This window comes from Anser cygnoides, chromosome 7 (assembly GCF_040182565.1).
Source record: "Anser cygnoides isolate HZ-2024a breed goose chromosome 7, Taihu_goose_T2T_genome, whole genome shotgun sequence".
Classification (NCBI taxonomy): domain Eukaryota; kingdom Metazoa; phylum Chordata; class Aves; order Anseriformes; family Anatidae; genus Anser; species Anser cygnoides.
Window position 1 is genome coordinate 37,088,979 of NC_089879.1, and position 13,323 is coordinate 37,102,301.

Here is a 13,323-nt window from a genome sequence, read left to right on the forward strand (position 1 = left end):
GTGCTTATTAGGGTGTCTCTCTCTGTGGACAGCTGAGTTTTCCCTTTGTCATCTGTCTGGTGCCTTTACATTTCAAGAAAGCAAGAAACAGAGAGGAAGGTAAGACCTTTGAGTGAATTATTTTGTGTCATGACTATTCAGCTTTCATTGTTCTACTGCTTCACAATTACAAAACGACCCGACAGCTCCTGTCCTGCAATGCTTGCCATCTCATAATTTAAAGTCTCAAAAGCAGGAAGTTCTGCCAGACCCAGATAACTCGTACTTTGTTTTAGAATATACATGCCTTTTTTTTTCTTAAAAAAAAAAAAAAAGAGGTATTTCCATACAGAAGTATTTCTTTCTTAATGACTTAGCCTTTTATTAAGGAAATTTCCTCTACATGGGAACAGCGCACTACCTCAAGAAACCCAAAGTTTCTCATCTACACTTGACATGTATAGAATTTAGGGTGGCTGTGCATCCTGTGCAGATGGGCTGCTGTTTCTTATTAATAGAGTTTTATTATTTATTCATGTTGTGGTAATGTTCAAAGTCTCTGATCTAGATCACGTCATTATAGTACAGGTGATCTAAAGACCGACTCAATTCCTATGCCAAACTACTAAGATCATCACAAACATCCTATGCATTACCCACTTGTTTTATATCTTCCATAAATTCACTATTGCTTTTTCATTTCTTCCTCAGACGCTGTAAAAACCTGTTAAAAACTATGCCTCTTTTTCCATTTCATTTTTTTCTTGTAGATTTGCATATAAAATAAAAAAAAATGAAAGAAAAAAAACCACCATACTGCACCAAATCAGAAAAACCCTTCACCAACTACTCAGCTTACTTGTTAGCATTCTACCCATGGAGAGCTGTACAGCTCTCCCCCAGCCCTTCTGCATCTCCAGCTACCTCCTCCTGCTCCAGCAGGAGCGACGGCTCATGTCACGTCCGCTTCACTCAGGGTTTGAAACTAGGAAGTTAGGTCACCAGTCGTTCCTGGTGCCTTCTGAATAGACAGTCCTACACACAGAGCATTCTTCTGCCTTGCCCTCGTGGGTGATGGCACTAGCCCCACTGCACGCCCTTCTCCCTAACAGTTGTTTAGGGGTTATACTTCTTCCTTTTTTTTTTTTTAATGCTTTATAAGTCTAAACTTTATTTTTAGCATGATTCACAATTTAAGCTTAGTGTACCCTCCTAATTGTTAACTCCCCGATCTTTCCCCCTCTCCTGCCTTGTGATCTATTTCTGCAAGTCCCCTCTTTTTGCCTATATTTAATAATCGGCCAACATTAATAAAAGTGTACAAGTGTTTGGAAAAAGAAACAAAGTTCAAGGATCGGGAAGACAAAAACACTCCAAATAATTGGACACATATAGATATTTCCATTGCCTCTGTAACCTGCACATATGATAGGGCTTTGTTTGAAAAGTTCACTCTAATAGTCATATGAAATTAGCAAGTACCCTTGTGAGATAATTTCACTGGTTAGGGGAGTCTTCATTAGCATTTTTAAAATAATACATAGAAATTTAGAACTGATAGATCACATAGCCTTTATCAACTGCAGAAAACCTGATTCTAACCTACTAAGATGATTTCATCTCATGTATGAAAATGACTACTTCTGTAAAGAACCCAAATGTTTGAGTGAAACCAGTGATATGTTTTATCAGAAAGCCAAATGATATGTAGCTGCTTAGCATCTTTGGGGAGGTAGGTTTTGTTTTTTTTCTTTAATTCCCAATAATATGGTAGACATACAATAATATTTTCATATTTTGTCATGAAGGTACCTTCCACTACTGCAAATGTTGGAGTAAATCTTAGTGATATTAATGTGTAATTTATATGACAGTAGCTACATGATAAATGTCCAGAGCATACAAGATCAAAACACTGAAGCACTCATGAGCACATGCATGTCATTATCCTAAGAGAAACAGTATGCTCCTTTTCCACTTCTGAAGAAATGATTCAAGTTGCAATCCACCAATATAAAATTTTACTTGAAAATAATCAGGCTGCTTTCTCACTGTGAGAGAAACTAGCAATATGACCATCTACCAGGCATTAATTTCTAATTTAATTTTATAAAAAACTCATGATGGACGAAGGCTAACAGAGTGCTAAAATGATTGTGTTCAAATTGTCCAGAGAAGTCTGCTTTGACCTTAGACCATGGAGATATAAATGCATGCTTATTTCCCCCTTAGAAAACAGGGCATAAATGGATTGTGAACAGTGCTCTGAACTCGCTAGTGTAACACGAGCACATGTACAGTAATAATAGCACTGTAATACAGAGTTAAAACTTCCTAACAGAAACCAGTGAATGTGTGAAGCACACAAGACAAATATATATATATTATTTTTAAAGGAAGAAGTGCATGTTTGTGGGACTAGTACAACAATCTCTCACTGCAGTATTGTCCCCCACCCTAAGATAGCATCAGATGAGTAACTGACACTCATCCAGACTCTTTGCCATGCCCACATGATTTGGAATCCATGAAACAAGACAGGACATTAAATGAAACAATTACATGGTTGATGGACAAAGACACTAAGACTGACAAAAATGGCAATCCCAGCAAATAATGATAACTGCACATACAGAAAATTCTACCAGGAGAACATACTTTAAAACATGTCTCACTTTTTCAGGGATGCTTTCTTACTTTGAGCTATTATAGGTATCTTTCTATCCAAACAACATGTATAAAGGCAAGCCATGGGCAGATGTTCACCCAGTGTCTTTACTTGTATTACTGCAAACATTTTAAAATGAGTCCAGGGTACCCCCAAATAATTTTTAATTCAATAACGATTGTGGTACAACAGAATAAAGATGCTAGTAATAATACACTCAGAAAAAAAAGCATTTTTTGCATAATCCTTTCTAAGCTGAGTGATATGTTGCTGTTGGAGTGAAACATATGAGGTTCACTTCAGATTTTAGCTTTCTTGTGCTAAAGATTTTTCCAATCACCTTCTTTTGGCAACAGCTGATGGGCAATATATACCGCCTGAATTAGTACTACTAATTGTACTTACTCTGCAAAAATATATGTTCAACTCCTAGTGAAGGTCTGCTGGATGAAATAATGGGGCTCACAGAAGGGGCATTTTCAGTTCTCCATTTGTTCTTACATAAGCTATTGGTTTTTATTTTCCCACAACCGAGCATGAGGTGTTCACATCTATAGTGTTCTGCCAGAACTCCTCGTTTCCACAGCTCTGTAATAGCAAGCTTACTACTTCTACCAAAACCAAAGGTAAAAATGGCAAATGGAAACAAACTTTTTATTTTATTTATTTTTTTTCGGACCTATACTAAACACGAAGAGGATATTTTCATGGAAGTATCTATTATAATATCATTATCTTCTGCCTGTATAACAATGAGCTCTTATTGGATCATTACATCTTCTATGTCAAGCTAGGAGTGGCATATGCACCACTTAGCATATATCCACACTGAATTTAGCCTGCATTTTATTTTCCTCTCATTCAGTCTCACGGGGTCCTTCTGCCTCTTTTTTTCATAGTTGGTTTTCATCTTGGATCAACATATTAAGTATCTTGCCATTAAAAACAAACTCATCACCACACTGCTCACCTCCTTTTCCAAGATATTAATACATTAAAGAACAGAGACTCTGGAAGAACTTTATTGGTAAACTCTCACCATTGTGAGAATTGGACTCTTGTCCCTTTATTTTAGCTAATAACTTTTCCATGCCACAAGCATCCCAATACGACCATGTTTTCTAGTTTCCATAAAGTATTTTGGTGAAGGTATCTGACAAAAACCTTTTCAATATTTGCATTTACCTACAGACACTGTAGGTAAACCTGCCTAAATTTTGTCATATGGCTCAGGAGTAAACTTTTGAATTCAAGTTCACCTATCATCCTCACTTACTATGCTTTCATTTGCATTGAAAAACAGGCAAGCATTCATCTTAAATTAAACTAAGCACTAATGGGTGTTCAGTCCATCCAGCCAGAAAGTAACTATTCCAAATGTCTTCTGCTTCAGTCATACCAAGCATAACATGGGTGTCTGGTCTTCTGAATGCTTTTGCTTTTAAGATCGCTCCTGTTTTATGGAATTCTTGCTAATGTAAGATGTTGCTGTATTACTTTGTTAACTCTTACATGTTTGTTGAGCCTCTCCACCTCCACAAGCCCTTTAGGTATCTCCCTTTGCAGAAGCCCTACTGAATTCCCCCTAGTGCATTATATTTAGACTATTTAGACATAGATTCATTAACTCTATTTTATTATAGTCTCTACTAGATTTGCCTGGTAAAATCCTCAAGCTTACGTGCCTATAATTCCCTGGAAACCTCAGGGATTGCTCGAGCAACAAGATTATCTCTAATAATCTAGAAATAAAATAAATCTTTAAATACTTGCTTGGGAAAATATTAATTTAGAGATTCCTTTGTGTATGATTAGAATCCTCAGACAGCTTTTTTTTTTTTTTAAGACAAACATCTTTTCAAGGAAAGGAAATGATAAAGATGTTTATGTGTTGGCCTCAGATAAGATGGTAATGGATACAGTTGCCAGTCAAACCAACAGAAAGTGTTCTTGTACCTTAAGCATATTTTCCTTTGTAACTCTCCCTTTCCCTCCCCTCCAGCCCCCAAAAAAGTTTTTTTTTTTTAATTTATTTTTAAATTAACTATGCTTATGACTGAATGAATACAAACATGCACTACAGACGTGAACAGAGTCATGTAGGTTTCTTCTACATCAACGTTCAGGAAGGGAACAATTTACCTCTGTTCTTCTGCTACCACGCTACATACTGAGCTTGTATTTTCTGGCAGAAGGATGAAATACAATTGCATCACCTCTCATTGCCACAAAGCTGAAGCCTGAAGACATGTGGTACTTATTAAACACAGTCAAAACTATTGAGAAAGTCAGAAGCAAACATATCTGACCAGTATAACATTTAACAGTTATCAGTACCTAAGGAAAAAAGACTTAATGGCTTTATTTAACAATGGTTCTGAAAAAACAGTTCAGTGGACAGAAGGTCTTTTTCAATCAATGCCCCCTTACTTGTAAAAACAAGGTATTTGTTGTTTCTAAAGTGTTTCTAGCAGATCCATGCCAGTCATGATCATCCCTGGTTTGGGCATCTGACTAAGCCTGGTTTGGATGAAGAGCTAGCTGCATACATGAGCAACCAATGCAGCTATGGTGGTTCTTGGCTGCAATGTAAGCATCTACCTGCCTCTATGTGTCTTAACTGTGATCTTCTGTGTGCAACAACTGTTATTGCAGGCCTTTTATTCCTCTTAAGTTCTCAGTGGATGCTCTTGCTCTCTAATTTTACACGTGTTTTGTGTTAGTCATTTGCAATTACCTAGATTATCCCCACCTCCTCATTACTCCTCATTACATTATCATAATTGAGAGTTGACTAATTGAAACCATAGGTGCAGTTTTAGAGCAAGACACTTTTTTTTCCTGCAACAATACACAACTCTCCCTTCCTTCTTCCGAGGAAACCTTGTAAATTCACAGCCAGTGCTCTTCAGTAGAAATCTTTTAAATATTGAACATATGCAACAATTCAGAGGTAGACTCAATGGCCTGATAACTACAGAAATTATGATTTTCATCCCCTTCACCTCCATGTTATCCAAAATATTGGGATTCACAAACAGACTAGACAATACCACATCAGGAACGCATAATACAGGTGATACAATGGAGAAGGTGCATCTACCTTTGCACCTCATGTAATTTCTCACTCTGCCAGGGGATGGCTGAGAGCATTTCAACATATGCCACAGTAGTGCTAATTACTGCTGTAATGCATAGTGGTTACCTTCTTTCAACAGCTGTTCTACAGAACAGAAAACAGAGTTGAAAGTGCTCCATCCTTTCAGGCACAGATGCTCCCATCCCTCCCCCAGCAGACTTAAAGGCTGTGGTTTGGGAAGGCCATGGGAGAACCTGGCATAAGGGCCTTGTTCCACTGCCTTTGAAGCTGAAGAGCTACTGCACAATGTCCCACTACAAACCTGCCCTAGCACAATGTGCATAAATAAAGGCAATTACAATTGTATAAATATTTTTTAATGTGAAATTTTAATCTCATTATGCCAAATAGAAAACAGAAAAAAATAATAGGCATATTTCTTTAAAATCTTTAAAATTGAATACTTCTGTGTATATGTCACATTACTTGGCCGCTACAACACCATCTACCCACACTTTGATATAAAGATATTTTTTAAAACTAAGCAGCACATTAGTGACTTACAAATCCTAAGATAGTAACCTACCAGCATAATGGTATTAGGAGAGGGGTCAATAAATACACCTCAGATATATCCTTTTTTTCTGTATTAAAAATGTAAATGAGATGTAGACAGAGATAGGCCATGGTTACTTGCACGCTTCTACCATCAGCAGTGTTGGGGCAAGTAATTTCCAACCTTTACCTCCCCCAGTTGCTCATTAATAACCCTATACTACTGCCTGTTTTAGAGGAGAACTGCTTATGAGATAGCAAGGAGACAGGGTAAAAATAATACAGATTTTTTTTTCTTTTCTTCAGTTCCTTGCTTCAACTCTGCAGTCCAACAGATCATACAGCTAGACCAAGTGAGCACAGAGGTAAGGATGGGGAGAAGATGCTCGGGTATGCCACCCTCACAAGAAATGCACACACGTCTTTGACTGAAATTTTGGCAGACACAAAGATTTGAAAATGCTGCTGTCATTTACTTTTAAGACTAAATTGTCTGTCACGGAAATATAGTAAACACTTTTCTAAAAGAGTGAATTTGCATATAGTTACACAACCACACAACAATTCTTTTTTCCAAAAGACAAAATTAGTTGGGGCAAAATCTGTAGCTTATGGCTTGCACTTGTATGAGAGGTAGCACAAGCATTCTTGTAGAACAAATCCCTGGTGATGGCTGGTGACAGACACGGGGGAAGGAAGCAGGTAGACACAGCACTGCTGTCTCTTCTCCTGGCTTGTCTTTGCGACGCCTGCCCGCTCCCCGTAGCCCGCGGCCTCGCAGGCCCAGCAGGCCTCAGGACAAGCCCAGCTGCCCTGGCTGGCACCCAGGGGCCTTGTCTTCCCTGAAAACCAGTTGGATTCCTAATGATGTTTCCCTTTGTGCCATTTCTTAACAGGGTTTCTTTCGAGTGTGAAGTCATTCTCATGGATTCATGCAACCTTGAGTATTTATGAATTATTTGACCTGCGCATCCCCATTTCTTCCTGCTAGGGGAAGCCTGCTTGTTTCAGCTGCCCCACGTGTTTCTGCCTTTGGTGTGTCCCTCCTCCCTGCTGGCTGGAGCAGGTCAGGCTTCCAGCCTCCCGAGGGGGGAAATCGCATCCTGCTCCTCACAACCCATTCACCACATGTGAGGTAAAAACCACTATTATATTAACACACACAAGATGAGAGAATACAGCCCATCTCTAACTCTGAAGTGACAGCAAATATGGAGATGAATGCTCATTTGGGGAGATAACCAAGTACAGGCACTGGAATTGGCTTGAGGAAGTGCACCATGAGATTTCTTTCACAGTCAGAGATTTGTGTGCATAGTTTGTACAGGTGCACACCAGGGATATAGTCAAAGGCTTAAGCTGGCAGTAACTTTTATGGACTGCAGTTTATCTCCAAAATGTCTCTTTATCATGTACATACTAAGAAAACCTTAAACACTGTAGCAGGGAGTGTTACCAATAAGGAGTAAGGTATGAATCATTACACTTCTCAACTCATCTACGGTATCTGAGTGCTATTACGTGATATATTTTGGAGCATCCTTAAGATGAGGGAGATGAGATTAACTGCACTCACAGGTGCAACTGAAGCTATACAGAAAACAGCAGCTCTAGCCAGACTTGAAAACTGTTTTCTAAATCTGAAATTAGCACTCTCACATACTTGTGAAATACTTGCCCACTGTATTATCATTTCCCAACTACTACTCCCAGTTCCCCCAGGTAATGGCAGCTTTCCAGACAAATTAACTTATAATATGTTATGGGAACATTGTTATTTCAGGTCAACATTTTCAATATGAACTCATTGTCTCCATGAAGCAAAGAAATATTATAATCCATTAATATCTCTTTCAACAAAAAGGATGAAATCTTCCCCTGGTTAGGCTGATAAACACTTTGGTGTCAAAACTAAGCCTCTTTATCATGATAACCCAGAGTAATGGTCTGCTGCTCCAGGCACTTTATCTACTTTACAGATGAAAAATCAGTTCTACTTTCATGGAATTAGATTAATGCCATAACAGGAAATACTTCTGGGGCTGAACTTGCTTCATGCCTTCAAAGCTGGCTGTAAATTTAAAATACTTCCTGAACTCAAAAGATAAGACAGGAGAGAAGGAAAAAGAAAAACAGTGGAGTGACCCTCTTTCTGAAGAAAAATATTGCTTCCTGAAAAAGCTGTCGAAAGCTACTTGCTAAGGGCATTGTGCTCCAGAAGGCCCAGGGCAAGTCTAGTTCAGTCGAACATGGGGATTCTGGGTATATATCAGACACTTGCCATAAATCTGTTTCTTCCATAATCCCCTCTGATAAACTTTTCTTTTCTTAGTCATCTTACTTGGCAAAAGCCGAAATAATAACTTTCTCAGCTTTTAGCAAATATAAACCAGCTTGCTATTTTATGTACCATGTTTTTCAAGGATTACAGTTTTGCAAACTTTGAAAAATGCTGACCCCAAGCCTTAAAACTGAATTTCAACTCTGAAAGTGGACAACAAGCAGCAAATTCAATAATGCCTTATATATAAATAGCTTTACAATAAAAGATGTAAGGCATTCTTGAGTGTAATTTCACATTTATAGTAACAGAACCTTATTGAAGTATTGAAGTACAATACAAAATATTACTACAAAGGCAGACTTTGGGGAATTCTGTGTTAAGTTTGCCAGGACAGAGAAACTGAAGTAACCTTTTCCATCAAACAATGTTAATGAGTCTTTTAAAAAAAAAATATCTGTTACACATTTAAATACACGCAATGTCACACCACAAAAAAAAAATCAGGATTGAATATCTTAGTAAATTGTACAAGTAGTGAATAACAATAACATTTAGATAATCAGAGTCTTGAATCAGAGAATCTGAAGAAGATAATACATGTGATTTCCTTGCATTAGACGCTTAAGAATGACTCTGAATAGATCACCACTTGTGTCTACATGGGCCAACAATTTTATGACTTGTAGAATCCTTTTTCCATTTTACTTTTGTTGTACTCCCAGTACATTCCTGCTGTTGGAGGAGAAAAAGCACTTACCATCTTGCCTCCCCGTTCAGACTTCAACTATAATATTACAAGCCTAAAAACACATGGGCTTAAGGGTTCATTCCTGTGCCCAGGCACTCTTCACTTGATCACGAAGCAAAATTGTTATTTTGAAACAGTAAACAGGAAAGGAAGTTTATTGAACAGAACAAATATAAAACCAGCACAAAGGGACGGTCAGCTATCTGCTTGTAAGGGTTCTTGTACAAACTTCCATGCTACTTGTCATGAGCTGCATGGTATTTCTGAATGTGAACATTACTTCTAGGTTTAAAGAGCCCATCCACAAATTGCCATCAGCTTTCAAAGATCTCGTCAGATCCACAAGAGTTATAGCCTGCAGCTCTATACTCTACTGACCTCTAAGCACCAACTTCATCAGCAAGAATAACCACAGAGGTTTGCTAAAGATGAGCAAGAGATGAGAGAATGCTGTGGAAAGGGCGTGCACGTAATGCAACCAACTGAATTTTATTACGGTACGGTGTAAAGCATGCAATTACACTTTTTTTTTTGAGAGAGATCAGATAGAAGCTGAAGCATGCACATAGTTGTTTAATTGTTCAGGGAGACTGGAACAAACCAGATGCTTTTCTCAGCTTATAGATTTTTAATTGAGATTTTCACAAATTGTAATTTGATGTATTATTCTACTGGATCTTTCTGTAGTACAAGACTGCATGCTGAAGTAAACCAGCGCCACAGCAGTACCTACTATTTAGACAACAACTCCATCTTTGACCTTATGGTATGCACAGAGTCCAGCAAATATGAAGACTCAGGGAAAAACAAATAAAAAATTTTAAAGCATGGCATAGTCTATGTTAAAATCCTTTCACACTATTACTTGTACCTTAAGTGACAGTTATTTCTCCTATGTATAAAATCCATTCGTAATGGACAGTACTCCGAGATTTTTTGGTAAGACTGCAACAGCACTATACCCATGTTCTTTTTGCTTACAAGTCTTCAGGATTAAGTGTATTTTCCTGAAGAACTTATGCTACGGAAGAAACGTACTGCAGAATTCAGGGACAAACAAGCTTAGCACCAGCGAAATGCAATATTCCAAACTATCCTCACTCAAATAAAATAGTACTTGAAAAAAAATTTATATTCAGGTACTACAATTGTCCTGTGCCCCAACTGTCTCATAAGGAATTGGAGGTGCATAGGACACCAGTTATTGCTTTATCCTTCTAGGATAAAGCAGTCTTACTAAATAACATACTAGTGGCATTTAACTCCTTCAACAGCTATACTGATTGATGTAGATGGCTGGGGAAGACAGGTCTAGAGCTCTAGTGCTGTATGCATTTTTCCTGCCGACACTTTACCCATAAGACACATGGAAACCACAGGAACCAAAGAAATAGAAACATTTTTTACAACTATGTATTATTTAATAGTACAAAGAGCATCTGTCTCATTATGAAGTTAAACAAAATGTTTTCTTCCATGAAATGGCAAATATATGAAAAAGCTACTCACTATTTGAAAAAACATAAATCCCAGATATTGTAACAAAAAACATCAAAAAGGAAAGCAATAGTTAAAAATATAAAATATAATATATATATTATATATAAAAATATAAACTAATTTGTAAATCAAATAAATCAAATAAACAAAAGTTTATTATATAGTTATTATATAGTTATTGAATAGTGCTTAAAAATACTAAGGAAGACCCCTGTCACAAAACTCTGAACCTGCACCAAATCTTTTCTCAGTTGTTGTCGTCCCCACCCCACCCCCCCCCCCACCCTCCGCCCCCCCCCCCCCCCCCCCCCCCCCCCCAAGACCTTCTGATACTTCACTTTCAGCAATTGTCAGACTAGGATTTACTTTCACTATTTCCATTAATCTACTCATTAATTAATCTGCTCCACTAATCTACTCACAAAGTGCTGATCTGCAGCACACTTCAGTGCCTATCTGGAGCCTTCAACTTTATTACCAAACAGAAGAAACACAAAAGGCACAGAACAGCATCTTGTCAAACTTTTAAAGCAGATACCTTGGTTGTTCCACAGGTTCCCGATTTTTCCACAGAGCTCAAGTAGGAAACAATTCTACCTATTCCTAGTAGGAAACAATGCTACCTATTAAGGATATTTATGAGTACATAAGGCAAGGAATTGTTACTGAACAAAATGGAATACTGTCAATCAAGTTAAACAGTAAACTGCAAATAAGGTGAAGAAGGATATTAATTCATGTGACTGAAGATTAAAAGTAATTACAGCATATTTCAAAATATTTCAGATTTTAGTCAAACTGATAACAGCAAATAGCATATAGCATCTATTATCAAGTCATGCAGATCTTCCATCAGGAGTTAAAGAGTGTGTGATACAAGTTAGCTTTTCTCTTGAATATGGCATTAAAACCACGTGGTTTTGTCTTCTTAGGAGCAGAATTATTAACTGTCACAACAAGAGTCTATTAGTTTTAGAACTAGAGCAATAATCACTCTCTCTGGACTCTATAAAAAACTATATTCCACTTTCTCTATACCTGGGCTTGGTTTCTTTTTTTTTCTTCTTTTCATTTAGGAATACTTGACTGAGTTTCAAGTGCTGAAAATGTTTTGACTTTCCAAGTATTCCTTCTTAACATTTTACTTATTAAGAAATGCCTCCTATTTTTTTTCTAATTTTTAATAGTATTATTGAAAATTACCTACTAAGGCCAAGATTTAATTCATGAAAAAAGCACAAAGTTTTTATCTAACTGTGTGAGAACATCCTTTACCAAGGGACTCATACACATGCCTATGCTTGCACACATTCAGTAACACCAGCAATTTCTTGCATATAACTTTACAACATTTACAACATCTTTGCTCTCTTTTATGAGACTTAAGATGCTTACTTTATAATTTCCAACATAATTATTGGGCAAAAGAACTCTTAACTAGAGTCACTTAATGGTTAAGCTAACAGAGTGGTATGTGAGCTATATCTCAAGAAGGAGCAATGTGGGACTTCTGGATATAATGAAAATAAGCTGGCCAGAATATTACATAATGGTTTTAGTTTTTTCAATCCATTCTAATTTTTCAACCTTTCAGCAGCTGTCTCACAACAAACAGTTCTTTAACATGCACTTTTTTTTTTTTGAGGGAAAGATTTGTTTTGTGTTTTGTTTGATGAAAGCGATGCTAAAACAGAAATGTTTAGTTCTACAAATGAATGTTAGCTCCCATGTCAGGCTGCTGACAAGCAGGGTTCCTACAATAGGCTGTCGTAGTGCTTTGAGACACTGGTATGGGATGCCAGCACTCCAGAAATGTCAAATTTCCAATGAATTCCCCATGAAGTTACAAATAGCATTGCACCCCATCTCAACTTTCACAACACTTTCTTGCATTCTCAGGTATGTACTAGTTTTCCTTTTCATTCCCCAACACAGACATTGATCTTGCTGTAAGCTGAAGACCACACATGAAAATACTGAGACCATACAAGCCACACAGATGCACATGAATTTGGATATCCTGAATGAAAACATGAATGAAAGACACTGTAAAGCTAAAAAGCACACTTTGAGAATCCATTCATAAGTTTTTATCAGTTAAAAACATCATTAAGAAAGAATCAAGCTTCTTTGTGAAATGGATCCATCATGCAGAAACTTCACTGGGAGACTTTAGCCTTATCAATTATTCACATGTGAAGGGAATTTTTATAGATTAACATTGCTCCTGTCTGAATGTTGTTATATTTGTGTGTTTAACAAGGTGTTACCTTCTTCCACCTACACTCCCTAGAAATGGAGCAAACATTTCAATCTTCTAATAAAATAGACAAACAAAGTCACAGACATCATGCTCTCCCTAAACTCTAAATCCTCAAGATAATTAAGAAAGGCATTTCAAGGCTGAGGAAAAGCTGTGTCTTTTACTTCTTGAATATTTGACAGGGAACTTTATTACTTCAATTATTGTAATACATCAAGTCTAGAGTAAGACAAGATCCATACACAGA

The 13,323-nt window shown here is 37.2% G+C and overlaps 1 protein-coding gene across 2 annotated transcripts in view; it reads right to left on the minus strand.

Moving 5' to 3' along the window:
- ADK (adenosine kinase) overlaps positions 1-13,323 on the minus strand; it is a 293,088-nt gene that overhangs the window by 118,370 nt on the left and 161,395 nt on the right. The window lies entirely within an intron of this gene.